The following is a 16926-nucleotide window of genomic DNA, read 5'->3' as shown; positions in this document are numbered from 1 at the left end:
GAGAAGAAAAGAAATAGTGTTCCTAGTGCATTTCTACATGTGTGAAATGAATGTCCCACACTGGGATTACTGCAGCTGAAGAAGACTTGAAGAAGAATCTGTCTATTCACATTTTTCTACCAGCCATTGATAAGTTGATTACATTTCTAACATGTTGTATTAGAGAAAATATAGGCTAGAAAATAACTCTTTGTTTGTGCTGTAAAGTGGTTAGAAGAAATTAAATCGGAATCGGCTAAAATCGGAATCGGCCAAAAAATTGCAATCGGTGCATCTCTATTTGAATTGATTTGCACTGGAATATCCCTTTAACACTGACGTCAACATACAGATGTGGCCAAACGTACCTGTGCAGGTGGCGGGAATAAGCTGAGCACTGGTATTAAGACGGGATCTTGGCACTAGAAAATACAGGTATAGGCTGTAGTTTAACATGGCTGCTTTTGTTACCAAATAGAAAACTTTCTATTGTTATATATTTTTAAGATAACACTGAAGTCACATTCCCCACACACAGACATCTGTTGAATAGCTTGCCTTCAGGTGAGCGTGGTTGTTCTGCAGGGCGATTTGCCTCCGCTTGCTGCGTCCAACGGACTGTTGTGACTTGATAAAACAAAACAAAAAATATATATATGCTTATTATGATCACACAATTACATTTTCAAATAGTCTATCAATACTCAACCTATCAAACTGCATATTGTGTTTGACTTTATACCCTGTGTAACTTACAATTTTTTTTAAACTTAGACCAACATTTTGACTTCCCACCAATGTGGACATGTTCACAAGCCAAATGATAGGAACCAGGCATGATGACTTCATTAAGAATTGTCTTGACTGATAGGGTAATAAATACAATTTCATAAGGATCATGCATGAGTTGCTTTCAGTTTCCTTTTTCTGTGGGGGGCAGTAGCTGATCTTGCAAACGTGTGATTTCACCAACACAGCTTTCACTCACCCCGAAACACAAAACCATCACAGCAAATTAACTTAAAATTCTTGCATAATCTACTTTTAAAGTAGTTTCGCCATACTAAGCTCAATCTTTTAAGGTTGAACATTATCGGGAGACTGCACTTTATTTCTACTGCATAAGAGCCGTGATCAATGGGCATCGTTCAAATGACTCTGTACACTTGGACAGTCCTTCAACCAATCAGAGCAACGATCCGGTGAGTCTTTTGGATAAGCTAGTTTGTGATTGGACCCAAAGGTTGTGGACAGAAAGCATTGGCAATCATTGGCAGGCAGGGTTCAAGCCTACTTTTAAGGCTAGGATATCTAAAATACACTTACGTTCACTGAAAGTTTGCCCCTGATTTTCTGACCAGTTCAATGTTGGCCTTGGATTTGGTGCTGCGAGTAGAAAAACATGCACATATGTTACTAGTCACACATTTTTTTTCCAAAGTAGAAATCAATGAAACACTGAATATTCTATATGTCAAATTGTCATTGTGTCATCTCTCTTACACTGAAAAGAGCCTATGCCAATCTCCTGCCAGTCACCATTGTAAGTATCATCCTGGGCCTCTGAATTCACTGTTATGAAGATACAAAAGATCGACCACCATCAATCTCACATTTTCAGTAGCTTTAGACTTGAAATAATAAATAGCAATGTTGGTCATACAGTTTTTACAAAACATAAGAAAGTTAGTAGTCTGGCTATCACCATACTAAGCTCAATCTTTTAAGATTCACTCCGGGGAGTCTGCTCTTTGTGTCTACTGCATAAGAGGCGTAACCAATGGGCATAGTTCAAATTACTCTGTACGCTTGGATAGTCCTTCAACCAATCAGACCAACCATCCAGGTGTGCCTGGTGGATAAGCCAGTTTGTGCTTGGACCTGATAAACACAGACAGGAAGCAGGAGACATAGATGTGCAGGTTTCCAGCCTGAGCTGCCGAGCGAAATTCAAATTGCCGGCAGAACAGGCTGGGTATCACCCAGCCGAGAAAGGTAGCTGAGAAACAAAAAGAAATTATGCATACTCACACAAATACCTATACTTACATTCTAGATCAGCATCTTGCCAGGCAGCAGGAGGCATAGTCTGTGAAATAACTATTAAACATTTGTAAGTTAAAAAAACGAATGCTTGAGACACTGAACTTTTCACTACACATTGTTATCGCTTACACTGAGAAGAGTCTAGTGCCTCCCTGCCTGCAGGACTTCCACTGTAACCTGGTGGCCTAGCCTGTGAATTGACTTATGAAGTAAAGAACACATTTCTAAGTTAAAAAATGAATGCTTGATACACTGAATATTTTCATGACATATCATTGTTATCGCTTACACTGAGAAGCGTTCACTGTCTGCCTGCCTGCAGGACTTCCATTGTAGCCTGGTGGCCTAGCCTGTGAATTGACTTATGAAGTAAAGAAAACATTTCTAAGTTAAAAAATGAATGCTTGAGACATTTAATTTTTTCATGACATATCATTGTTATCGCTTACACTGAGAAGAGTTCGCTGCCTGCCTGCCTGCAGGACTTCCATCGAAGCCTGGTGGCCTAGCCTGTGAATTGACTGAAGTAAAAAGAAAACATTTCTAAGTTAAAAAATGAATGCTTGAGACACTGAATTTTTTCATGACATATCATTGTTATCGCTTACACTGAGAAGAGTTCGCTGCCTGCCTGCCTGCAGGACTTCCATCGAAGCCTGGTGGCCTAGCCTGTGAATTGACTGAAGTAAAAAGAAAACATTTCTAAGTTAAAAACACGAATGCTTGAGACACTGAATTGTTAATGACATATCATTGTTATCGCTTACACTGAGAAGAGTTCGCTGCCTGCCTGCCTGCAGGACTTCCATCGTAGCCTGGTGGCCTAGCCTGTGAATTGACTTATGAAGTAAAGAAAACATTTCAAAGTTAAAAAATGAACGCTTGAGACACTGAATTGTTAATGACATATCATTGTTATCGCTTACACTGAGAAGAGTCTACTGCCTCCCTGCCTGCAGGACTTCCACTGTAACCTGGTGGCCTAGCCTGTGAATTGACTTATGAAGTAAAGAAAACATTTCTAAGTTAAACAATGAATGCTTGAGACACTGAATTTTTCTTGACTATCTCTTACACTGAGAACAGGGCTCCAGACTAAAATTTTTGCATTTTGCGCCTAGCTATTTTTTTGTAAATGCACCAGCACACAATTTAGATGCACCAACATTTTTCATTGCATTGCCTCTAATGCCAAAAGGTCACCTTTCATATAATGTGAATGATTTTTTAACAACAGTAAGGCATAGAAAAGGTTTGTCTTTATTTGAAACACAACATATAAAGAATGTATATTCTTTAGAAAGAATTATGTATATAACAAAAATCTATATACTGACGTTTCTGATATTCTGATGTATGTTTTCAACATGGTCATACTGAAAAAGCTTGAATGTTGAACTTACCAGCTCTGTTCACTGTATTAATGACTAATGGTAAGACAGGGGGGGCTGGTAATATTTTTGGCGATTTTGAGCACTCGTCTGGGTGTTTTTTTCGTGGGCTGTTCTTCTGGCAAAGGTCCATCATCCTCGGATGGAGGTGCTGATAATGATGATGAGGGCGACGGCATTCTGCTCTGTGATGGCCCACACATTTTAGTTAACCATAATTAGCATGTCTTTATACATAAGATGGATTTAAAAAAAAAGTATTGTTATTTAAAATTAATTATTGTCATTGCTCTTACTTTTTCCTTTTTCGCTGTTTAGTTTGGTTTGGCTCTACGTCAGTATTAAGATCTGACGTTACACATGACTTAGACCATTTCGCCTGTATGTTCTGAATTGACTCTAAACAACATTGATCATGTTAACACGTTATTCAACCATCACACACATTGTATAAGGGTATTGTTTGTAATATTTTTCAAGATCTAAATATCGGACAATATTGACAAAGCACACATCCACAGCTGAAGTGCCCTTGAGCAAGGCACCTAACTCCTCACTACTCCCCAAGCGCCGCTGTGGCAAGCAGCTCACTGGGATAAATGCACAGATAAAATTTCCCTCACAGGATCAAAAGAGTAAATAAATATACTTATACTTAGATACAATTCTTGGTGAATATGTACCCATCACAATATTATAATCCTCAATGCATAAAGGGCCTCAACTGCATAAAGGCCTGAACACACCAACCCGATAATCGGCCGTCGGGCAATCGGGGGCGGTCGGGGACTCGAGATAGTCCGACTGCTTTTCTGAACTTGCATAATTTGTTCAACTGTCATGAATAGGCTATTTAAAATGTCCATTTACAGTAGCCTACAAGTAAGTTAGCCAAACTGATGAATCTTTACCTGTCCAGGAGCAAATTAACAACACTGACGTCTGTCTTCAAATTCTTCTCCGTTTTCAGCCGTCTCAATCTCCTAAATCCTTGTTTTATTTAGACGTATTTCGGATTCATAACAAGGTCTTTAGGTTCCATAACGGTAGACATATTTTATCCAACACGTTTGTAGCTGCAGCTGTCTATGGTGGTAACTAGCATAGCTGGCAACCCGGATGGCGAAATACTACTGACTTCGTGATTCGTAGATAAGTGTAGGGCGGCGCATCAAACCAAAACACAACATAACAACATCAACATCAGTTGAGGGCTGCAACTTCACTTTTAAATGAAAATATCTTGGCCGGACTACTGTTGTCAGTGATATAAGTATTTGAAATTAGCATGATTTCTAAATGTCTAGTGACATATCAGGGCCATTTTATGATTAATTCAAATACATTTCCTACATACGGCTCCTTTAATGAAACTACATTCCAATAGGCGTCATTCCTCCTCTTGACAGCAATGGGCCTAAAAATCTCTACCTCTTCATTTTTGCCATTTGTTGACCATGACATGCGCCTCTTTTTTGTATTTTTTGTATTTTTTTGGTCTTAAGACTGCTCGTTAGAGGAGCAAACAATGTGGTTCTGATTTTAGTGTCTCTACCTAACTTGAATTAACAAAGTGATTTAGACCCCGTTTACATGACGACGCAGGGTGTTTTTGTCTTCACCGCTTTCACACCTTTAACGATACCGGTCAAAAAAACATTTGCGTTTACACACAGAGGTGAAAACGCCAAGTTGCCCAGAAGAAGCATGCCAGTGGGTGTTCCCAACAGTAGCTATGCAAATACCTTTCCTCGTCATTCAATGAGCGCGCTCTAAAAAAGCGACTCTAATCGGAGCTGTCAAGTGTCACAAAACTTTCGCCGGATGGACTCTCACGCTGTTATTCTCATGTTATGAAACTTGGCAGCCCTTTATGTCAAGCACATCGTGGATGTTTGCACAACCATTGAGAGCTAATACACAGGATTGCTTTTCAATTTCTGTCTTGTAATGTTATTGTATATGCCCCCCTAGAATAATATCGAATGTCTATCAGAACTGCCCGCCGCCTAACACCTGAAGCAACCCTGTATTTCGCATGCACGGTTAATATAGGCGACGGACATTCGCCTACATTATTTACTGAAATGTAAAGGAGGCCAGCATTATTCGCGGACTAAGTGGAGCTAAATTAAGTTATTATTTTGCTGTCACTTCGTCTGTTTTATGGCCTAGAAGGTTGTATTTGGTATCTGTGGATAGCTCTAGCTCTCCTCTTTATCTGACATGCTAGCCATATTTTTTGACCACGGTTTCACGAGTAGGCTAAATCAAACGAAAGTAGCGGTAGCCGAAGCTATATGACATTCTTATTTGTTTGTCACTTCGTCTGTTTTATAACGATAACGGATCGATGTGTTTGGTATCAATGGAAAGCTCTGTTTCTCCTCTTTCATTTGATATGCGTGTCATGTCTGTGCGATGCCTGGTCCCGGAGTAATTCAAGTGAGAGTGGCTGCGTGGGTGAACGCAGAGCAATATAGACTGTAAATATGATATACTTTGATTTAAATTCATGATTTTATTTTATTTTCATACGTGTCTAGTCTCGTTGGAAAGCCCCGGTTCTGCTCTTTCATGCAATATAGGTCTCATCTCGCTGTGACTAATAATAGCGGAGCAATGTACCAGAGAAGAATGGGTGTGTTTTTTGACGCACTTTGCGTCCATCGGGTCCGTTAAATTGACTTGGAAAAAAATAGGATTTGTAAACTGTCGGAATGGGGGTACTAAAATGTGTCGGACTGGCAGCATGTCTAAATAGCAGCATGTCGAAATAGAGGCATGTCTAAATGGAAGCATGTCGTAGTGGTGGCATGTCTGAGTGGCAGCATGTAACCCTCCTGCGCAAACAAAATGTGTGCTCGTAGGCTCTGCATTAAGTTGATTACGGCTACGTGTTCACCGACTCTAGCAGTCTAGCAGGGAAGGTGGTGGATTTAAAAGTAGCCTAGAGACTATTTTGGCGCAGGTTATTGTTAAAGGAGTCATAGAACGCATTTTTTGACCATTACAAATTGATCTTTGAGCCTAAATAATGTCATATGTAAATTTGTGGGGCTGAAAACGCCCAAGGAGCACTGCTAGATCGCCTAATACAAGGTCATAAATAAGCCTTGCAATGAAACAGTTTGTTTTTCCCGCCCACTCAGCAAGTTCATGAATATTCAAATGAGATGCGCGCTGATTGGTCTATTGGCCGATATGTCCTGAAAGTTGATTGGCTCAATCCACCGGTCTGAAGCTAGAGCAAAGTGAAAATACGTTTACTGCTGGTAAATAAAGCCAAAGTCTTTGATAAAGCTAGCTATCAACAATGGATTTAAATAAGGAATACAGCCGTACATGTATAAACCGAGTCAGAAGAAGGTTCTGACGAAGATGAAGTGCAGCAGATTCCCCAACAGAATGAATGTTAGATTGGTAAGTTTTATCAGTACGTAACTCTCCAAAGTTAGCTGTAATAACGCTAGCATTACAACGTCTCTGCCATAGACCACATATCTAGATATTAGCATCGTAAGAGCAGTTTAACAATAATTATTAATCGAAGGTATGCAAATGAGAGGGGGTGTATCTAAAGGGGGATGGGCGCCTATTACGTGTTATCTGAGCTCTGTTCAGATTGGAGCATTTCAACACGGCTGTTTCTATTTCCCAATTTACATACAAAAGCAGGCGGGGGACGCCGTAAAGTCTTTGGTGTTGTCCTTTGGACACTGCTCGCAGCCTAAATTCAACAGGAACAAGGTGAATGTGCTTTTGAATTCTAGGACTCCTTTAATGTGTTGTTGCTGGTCGTCGAAATCATGCAGAATTGTAGCAGCACACGGCTCCAGCATTGTTGTTGTTCTGCCAAGTGTCTAGTCAGGTGAGGTCAAGCGCGGGGGCTGGACTAGAGGTTCGAGGTGGGGCTATGTCGTCATAAAAACCCCAGATGTGCCTTTACACGGCAAAACGAAAACAGGGTTCTCAAAAACCTCCACCCTAGAAGCAGTTTTCAAAAACCATCGTTTTCAGCCGCCAAAACGGCGTCGTCGTGTAAACGAAAGGCCTAACTGATGAAAAAAAACAGTTTTTGAAAAAAAACGTTGTCGTGTAAACAGCACCTTAGATTGTTAAAAAAAAAAATGAAAATAAACATTTTGAATTGAATGTACATTGAATATTGAATGTATGACAATAAACTTGAATTCTGGACTATTGTAATTTTCTTGTTAAACAATTAGGCAAGCAAGTTTATTTATATAGCGCATTTCATACACAGAGGCAGATCAATGTGCTTAACAAACTCAAAGATAAAATGTAGTCAAAATAAAGTAATAACATGAATTGAAATTTAATTAAAATAATAGAAATTAAATAAATGAAAACTTTAAAAGAAATAAAATACAAAAATGGAGGGGGAAGAAAAGAGAGTGAAAGAAAATGGAGATGAAAATAGACCATGTCCATCATCAAAACCTCACTTTGGATTGCCCATCTGCTTTTCCTCCTGATGGACATTGCTTTCGTCTGCCTAGACTCTAACTCTTTAGATAAAGCATGCACCTCATGTATTTGGACAGTAGTTTTTTTGACACAAGGGCAAGTTGGTGCAGGCGTGGTGAATAAATAGCTATTTTAAAGAGAAACTATGCAGGATTGGCGATTTCATCACCGGTTTCGCTTTCGCTTTTCGTTTTCACTCGTTTTATGCTTGCCTATTTCTCTGCAGAGCTTCCCCTACAGCTTTAGCGTGTATATTTTACAAAACTTTTCAATCGGTCAGTCTGCCATGCCTTTTCATGAGACTTCACATGACACTTCCTGGAGTAGAACATGGGTGCGTGCCCGAGGACTCCTGAAATTGCAAGCATGGTTTTAGCACTACAGACCACTAGGGCGGCCGAAAAAAACATTGTTCAACCAGTAATGACTCATTTAATCATAATAACAGTATGGAACGAATTGATTAACTGAAAAACGTTGCATAGTATACCTTCAAATAATCAGTTTTTAGCTTTATTTCAGCAATGTGCGATTTGTGTAGATTTTGACATTGTTCAATTCATATTTAAACAAGGATTCGCACAATATAGTTTTTTAGTCTGTACAACCAGCCAATCTGGACTTTTGAATATCTCCCAATTCATTTTGATAGGGCTTGGTCTTGTTAATCCCAAATAGCTGCCTGAAGGCATCTCTAATATAGTGGCCGAGTGAATGGACTTGCCTTAAGGCTGGCTTACATTGCACGATTTTGGCCTGTTTTAACAGTCGGCGACTAAATTTCCAAAATCGGGCGGAAATCTTGAGAGTTGTGCTAGAATCGCAGCGCGCTCCCGTCATCTAAATCGTTTAGTGTAAGGTGCCAATCTTAGCGGTTTTAAGTCCGTCGGAGGCAGTCTTTCTCTAGTTTTGCCGTTACGACAATATCAAACATGTTTGATATTATCGGAAGTCTTTTCAGTCGTGGCTCATGCAAATAGTGACGTGAACATTAAAAACCAATAGTAACCTCTCGCGAACACTAAAACAGGAAGGGGCAAAATAGGCGACAGCTGTAGCCTATATGATTATTTGTTATTTCATTTCTTATCATTTATTAGTCGGCTATTCTACGAGACAGAACTCCTCTATATCTGTTAGTGATGTCACACATCAAACAATGCTGCAGAAACGCGAAAAAAATACTTTGATATGAGTAGGCTATCATGTGATTTCCTGTTAATGATGACGTGTAGCCTATTGCACGATGGAAATAATTTGAAGGAATCTAGCAGCAGTCTTGTAAATAGTGACCCACAGTCTTTGCAAAATCCTAATCTGAGACTGGCCTCTGACTAGACTGTGACTAAAAACTCAATGAATTGTCTTTAGATGTGAGAGGGTCTGAGACTGTAGTCTTTAAAAAATCTTTTCCAAATCTTTGCAAAGTCTGTCAATGTAAGGTAGGCTTTAGAAGGACTTTGCTTGAGTGCATCTATTTTTGATAAAAAAAATAAATAAACAAAAAACCAATAGCAATGCTGAGTGCGGGCCTTGTATGGGCCTAGAGAGGGCAATGTGGGCTGGCAATGTGGGCTGCCCATGCATGGCCATTACAGGGCCCACGCTTTTGAGTGTGGGCCTAGAGAGGGCTCAGAGCTAGGCGAGGGCAGCCAATTAGGGGCCTGTGCGGGCCTAGTTAGAGCTGTAAGGGCTAAGTGAGGGCTGCCTGTGCGGGGCCAGCACTGCGGGGCCAGCGCTTTGCCGATGAGGAAACCCCCAGGGGCCCACCGTGGGCAACCCGCTAGGGGCCCCTGCGGCAGCCCACAGTGAACCTATAAGGGGCCCGCGCAGGCTTGCTTGCTGGGATGTATGCAACATGCGACTTACCTGCCCAAGACAATTTTCCCTCTTTTGGGACATTAAAGTTTATCTTATCTTATCTTAATTCACCCACTACACCGACTGGCCATTTTCCTCTGGCCTAAATTCAGCCAGCTTCGAATGCTGACTGAAGAGGATAGAGCTGATACCCTCGAGAAGGCAAGACGCTACGTCACCCTCTACAAAGATGCACACGCTGCTGCAGTTGCTGCTGGACCTGGTGGTTGCGACGTTGACCCAGACGCTGAGCCACCAGCCAAAAGGAGGTCTTCGTCAGAAGATTATGAAGCAGAGTGGGAGAACATCGCCCGAGAGGATTACGCAGTGTAAACATGCTAACGTTTCCACATTGTACTGTATACAAACGAAGGAGGGACAGTACTAGCAATACTAACATGCAGTTGTGTTTTCATTAAGCATTATCGTACGAGTGGTGCGGTTGGCTGTGGTTCGCCGTCGGCACGAAGCCTCATAACATCAACCTGTTCAGATGTCTCACAATTGTTCTTACATGTGCCACTTTTCTATGTCCCCCTCCACGCAAACACTTGACTTGATGCACTTTGTGTTTATAATAAAAGTTGTCACTGCTGCACTCAGAGTTTCTATTATTTTATTCAAAAGTATCAGTTATCACAGAAAGGACGTGGCAGTACCAAATGACTTAGCTGGTAAGGCTAAACTACAGCTAAGCTAAATCCTAAAATAATCCTTGCCAGGTAATTGACCAACAAACCTATGCATTAACTACTTAATCGACCGACATTAAACGCGTGAAAACACATTATAAGGTGTACAATATGTGTTTAAATCGTACAAAACAGCACTGTACGAACTACTGTTACGGTTTAGCAAACCGTACGGAACACTGTTACTGGCTACGTTAGCAAAACAAGGGACGTATCCTACTAAATCACCCATAGTATTAGCCACAATGCTCAGATATAACCCAATCAGGGCTTATTTCGTCGACAAGACCCTCCTCTACAAATAAAGCTATACAGGAAGTCTATTGGACCTGGTATCACTCAATCATCCTGCAGGAAGTGCTATACGGCGCCATACCAGAGGCGGCAGACTGTACGAACTACTGTGGCGACATTGCTAGGCTTAAATATTTGCTAGAGGCTAACGTTCCTGATTCAGTAACGTTAATGTTAATGTAGTGATGTAGCCTAAATGAAAGTAAATGAATTGTATTCATGAATTAACGAAACGGCCATTTGTCACGTTATGCGTTCATATTTCCCTGGAAATTTGCTATTTAAAAAGTACATTTATAGTCTTGGCTTCATTTCAACCAAATACAATGTAAGCTAACTGCCGTTATGCCATAGCAACTTCAAAGTTACAGCATCTAGTGGTTACCCAGACAGCAAAATGTATTTGGGCCAGATTTGCGCCAAATCTTCACTTGCATTTGGCCCAAATCCGATATACGGATCTGCGCCGGGGTCTTTTTTTCCAACGGCCCAATACCGGAACAGTTCCGAATTACGGATCAGAAACAGAGCTGTTAATGGCATCGCATTTGGGGCGGATCTGGCCCGGATCCGTGACTCATATTTTATATTTGGGGCTCATCTGGCCCAGATCCGTGATTCATATTTTACATCTTGCTACTTTGCCAGGCGGGGGTATTGCTCTTCGTTGGCTTTCCACCACGCCATGGGGTTAGTGTGGAGCGGTGGGCATATATCCAGGCCGTACTGAGTCAGTTCAGTTGTGTATGTTCCCCTCTCTTCGCTGTAGTCCTCGCCAAAAAGGACAGCGATTGCTTCTGCAGACATCATTTCGTGGATTTTTGACCGGTGGTCCATCTACTTCTGCTGCGTCTTCTGTCACTTCAACGTCAGAGCCAGACAAGAGGTTTCTCATCTCAGCCTGCACAGCGCTTTTTATCTTATCTGTTGCGAACCTTAGGTGTTTGTGCCTCGGATCCAAAAATGAGGCAATGAATGCAACCTTACGTGCGCTGCTGGCATCTGTAGGTGCAAGTCGCTCTTTCAATGAGGCAGACACTGTTGTTTTGAAATTCGTGACTTTGGAACACTCCTCTGGGATTTCTTTTAGATGTTTGGACAGCAAGGTTGCAACCACTGAGTAAATCATCGAGAGTGACACATTAGATTCTCCACATAAAGCAGTGGTGGCACATTTGAGTGAATGTAACACGGGTAAAATCCATCCATCCTCCATCACAATCCAGCCGTCATCGGTCAAATCTAGGGTACGGGCATCCGATAGTTTAGTGACAGTCCTGTCGGATAAGACAGCGCACACAGCCCATCTCTGCTCTAATAAGCGCTCGAACATGTCATGAATGGAATTCCATCTTGTTCGACAGCTTTGCACTAACTTATGCGCTGGCAAGTTTTGAAGTTGCTGCTTTTGTTTCAGTTCCTCAGTCGCAATCGTGCTGTGATGGAAATGAGACACTAGACGATTGGCAGCTTTTACTACGTGGTTAATGTTTTGAAGTTTGAAACCATCGTTTACAGCCAGCTGGAGGGTGTGTGCGAAACAACACTGCGATTCCCATCCTAGTTCCTCATCCGCATTAGCTAGAACAATGTTACTGGCATTGTCATGCACACACGCCATGACTTTTCCAGTGAGACCCCAGTGATCCCTTAACCTGACTTTCGCCAGATCCTGTAGTTCGCTGTCTGCTTCACACAAGGATCTGGGACTTCTAGATAGGAGATGTATTTCTGAAGGCGGGTCATTGTAAAACATCCTCGCATGTGATTCGATAAACCACTTGCCTGTTATCTTGAATGACGTGCTAGGCTTCTTCAAGCTCTTGCCAAACCCGGTCGGAAGAAGAGTAAAAACATCCTTGCCACCAATAAATGTCTTCAAAACTATTCTCTGTTAATCTTTTAAAGAATGAATACTCGATAGATTCGACAAAACGGTTGAAATAGCAGAATCAATGTCAGCACAAGACTCCTCGCTGCGTGCCGCCATTGTTATTTGAATCAAACACTCGCTTCGGCGCTCCTGATTGGTTGCTTATTTTTTGATCACTGGCCCAGGGGTTTGGATTGCCCTCGCGTCCAGACCCTTGTGTGGAGCTCAGCCTCTGGTGGAGCATGGCGGAACTACAAGGGTCTGGCGAGAGTCAGGCTAGTGATCCCTAGCATTAGACAGGACGTTTGCCAGATTTTCAGCCGTATGCCGCTCCGGCATGGCTTTGGTCTGCAGAACAGCGCTCCGCATCTCCCAGTCATGTAATGGCAAGTTATCGTGACATAGGACTCAGTCGTCAGTGCCGTCCATGCATCCGTGGTCAGGGACACTTTATGGGCACATGCTAAATTACTGCGTAGCTCGCTTGCATTTTCATCATAAAGATTTTCCAGTCTGCTAGTAATGGTTTTACGACGGAACTGTGTATTCAGGCTCAAGGAAGTTGAACTCTCGAAACCCCTCTCCTTCCACAAAGCTAACAGGCAGCATATCTTTTGCGATCATCTTAGTGAGAAGTAACGTTATTTGTTCGGCACGCCTAGCATTCAACTTCGGTAATAATCGAAAATCGTGTCTCATCCCTAAAAAATACCCACACTATTTGTAATTTTCAAAGTATTTTTTATTTTGAAAATGCAAAAGAGAACACTACAGTGTGTCCTAACATATCACAAACCAATACACGTAGTATGAAATGTAAACGTAATGTGTCTTTCCAAATGTAGGCCTATATATATTTGTTTTCATTTTCATTGTCTTGTATTGAAACAAACTTCTCCAAACGAACTTGAATCCAACATTATAGGCCAACACAGCATGAACAATCTTTCGTTGACGTGAATCCAGCACATAATCACAACGTTAAAGAAGATAAATGTTAAAAACTAGGGGTGTAAAAATAAACCGATACGTATCAGTAATCATTCGGAACGTTAATAACGCGAGTGCATCGGTAGGCAAACCCTTGGATCGGTTTAAATGTACTATGAATCGATAGATAAATCGATTTTAAAATGACGAATCGGAAAACTAACATTACAAGTTATGATACTTTCAAAATCATAAGACCGACCGTGATTTGCTAACACACCAGAGCGTCTAGCTTCTCCAACGAGGGTACTGTAAGTAGCGTCATTGCTAGACAGTGGCAGCAACAAACTAGTTGTCAAGCTTAGTGAAATGCAGATAACGCTGACGTTAACGTGTGTTGCAGTATCCTGAACGAAGACATACAGTATATTCAGTCGTAAGCAGCACAAGCCTAAAAAACTAGCTTCATAGGTTATATTACAACAAACACCCTTTGTCATCCTCCTGCATTCCCCTTTCCCCGTGTCTCCCCAAATGCTTCGGTGCCTTACTGTATGTTCGGTGCACGTCTGAAAGTTGACTGAGGAGGAGGGAGGGTAGTGCCTACCTGTCATGTGTTGAACGCAGACCTCACAACGTGCGTTAGCCTCCTTATTTATGAAAGGTAATCCAGACAGACACTCTTTCCCAAGAGCTACAGCTACATCACATCGTTTTTAACTATTGTGATTGGTTCAGCAGCTAAGTATAGGGTGATATGAATGTATCTCTATTAATTGGCCGAGTGATTTCGTTTAGAGGCATTTGGCCACGTTCTTATTATCAAAATGTTTGTTCAGTCCTTCAATCCAGTCAATCAAGTCTTTCGGAAAAAATTTAATTAATGACATGCAATTGCAACTTTTCTCATGCCATTTAAAATAGCAGAAAAAAAAATCTGCAGTATGGAAAATAAAATAAGATTAAGAACTATATTGCATTTTGGGGCCTATTAGGCCTACTGCATCGTATCGAATCGTTTCGCATCGTATCGCATCGCACTGAATCGTTCTGTATTAAACCGCATCGGCTGTGAATCGTATCGTAGCTTTATGAATCGATACGAATCGAATCGTCTTAAAAGGGAGAGATTCACACCCCTAATAAAAACGGTTTAGAAAAACAAATACAAAACCAAGTAAAACCTACTGTGAACACTGCACATTACTGCTCATTAGTTAGGTGGGACCGGGCAAGGCGACCACCCCGCGGCCGAAAGCAAGGTACTGTAAACCGGCGTAGGCTATCTCCGTGTCGGTCGGCTTTACTGCTCATTAGTTAGGTGGGACCGGGCAAGGCGACCATCCCGCGGCCGACAGCAAGGTTAGCAGCTACTGTGTAGGGCAGGCTATCTCCGTGTCGGCTTTTTCAGACTTGCGATTCTCCCTCACTGCTCCTATAAGACGTAGGCTACAAAGGCACACAAAGCAAAGAATAAAGAGTAAATATTAGATTCAATATTCAAAGATTATTACATGACAGTATCGTCTCTGTCACGTTTATAAATCCATTTATCCAGCTAGAAATTCTAACTAAAAAAACGTTGGCAGGTAGGCTAGCTAGGATAGCTATGACTTGTGCACAGGGCTAACTTACTTTAAACCGGCGTAGGCTATCTCCATATCGACTTTTTCAGACTTGCGATTCTCCTTCACTGCTCCTATAAGACGTACAAAGGCACACAAAGCAAAGAATAAAGAGTAAATATTAGATTCAATATTCAAAGATTATTATATGACACTGTCTCACGTTTGTAAATCCATTTACACAGCTAGCTGCTAACTTAAAAAAAAAAAAAAAGAAGGTTGGTAGGCTATGACTTGTAGTGTACGGTTACATGCTGCCACTCAGACATGCCACCACTACGACATGCTTCCATTTAGACATGCCTCTATTTCGACATGCTGCTATTTAGACATGCTGCCAATCCGACACATTTTAGTACCCCCATTCCGACAGTTTACAAATCCTATTTTTTTCCAAGTCAATTTAACGGACCCTATGAGCCCGACAGATGCAAAAAACCACACCCATTCTTCTCTGTTACATTGCTCCGCGAATCGCGATTATTAGTCACAGCGAGATGAGACCTATATTGCATGAAAGAGCAGAACCGGGGCTTTCCAACGAGACTAGACACGTGTCTGTACGATCAAGTATGACAATAAATTAAAATCATGAATTTAAATCAAAGTATATCATATTTACAGTCTATATTGCTCTGCGTTCACCCACGCAGCCACTGCTCTCGCTGCTCGAATTACTCCGGGACCAGGCATCGCACAGACATGACACGCATATCAAATGAAAGAGGAGAAACAGAGCTTTCCATTGATACCAAACACATCGATCCTTTTGTGTTATAAAAACAGACGAAGTGACAAACAAATAAGAATGTCGTATAGCTTCGGCTACCGCTACTTTCGTTTGATTTACTCGTGAAACAGTGGTCAAAAATATATGGCTTGCATGTCAGATAAAAGAGGAGAGCTAGAGCTATCCACAGATACCAAATACAACCTTCTAGGCCATAAAACAGACGAAGTGACAGCAAAATAATAACTGTAACATTAATAGCCTATTAATTACCTCATGTCGGAATGGCACGTTGTTTGAAAAAAAAGTTAAATACCGCCACTGCGACCATGAAAAAAAAAAATGTCGGAGTGGTGGGACTTTTTCCCATAAAGTGACATGCCTCCACTACGACAATTGGACGTCAATGTCGGAGTGCTGGTATGTCGGAATGAACGGCGGATACCGTAGTGTACACAGGGCTAATTTACTTTTGCAGCTAACACTAATGGACACGATATTCAGCAATTTTGGTAAATTATAAGTGAAGATCATACCGATTCAGCCTTAAAGCCTATGTTCACATTAGTTGAAAATGTTTTAAATAACCTTCAGGCTAGTTAACCTTTACCGTACCCACTAGACAGCAAAATAGCCTACCCAACTTGTCTGACACGTCTCAGGTTGTCAGAATGCCTGTGTAAACTAAGTTTGTGAACTTTTCGGTTACATATATCAGACTAACATGACATCAACACCAATTTAGTTTTACATTTGTACTAGATAATGCACTTACCATGATCACAAAGACAGCAGTCTTGCCCTCTCTGCTTGTCCGATAGAGAGATGTTCCGTTTAAAAAGTGTTCGGTTACTTTAGGCGCGTCTGATCTGCGCAGCTCCCGCGGATCCGGCCCACACCCGCCGGGCGGACCATGGAGCGGACTCAGTTAATTTGTGGCTCTTCTGGTCTGCGCAGCTGCCCCGGATCGGCGCCGCACCCGCCGGACGGACTGTCACAGTCAGAAGCTACACAC

Source organism: Sardina pilchardus, chromosome 8 (assembly GCF_963854185.1).
Source record: "Sardina pilchardus chromosome 8, fSarPil1.1, whole genome shotgun sequence".
In the NCBI taxonomy this organism is placed as follows: Eukaryota; Metazoa; Chordata; class Actinopteri; order Clupeiformes; family Clupeidae; genus Sardina; species Sardina pilchardus.
The sequence above is the reverse complement of the archived record's forward strand: the minus strand, read 5'-3'. Positions refer to the sequence as shown.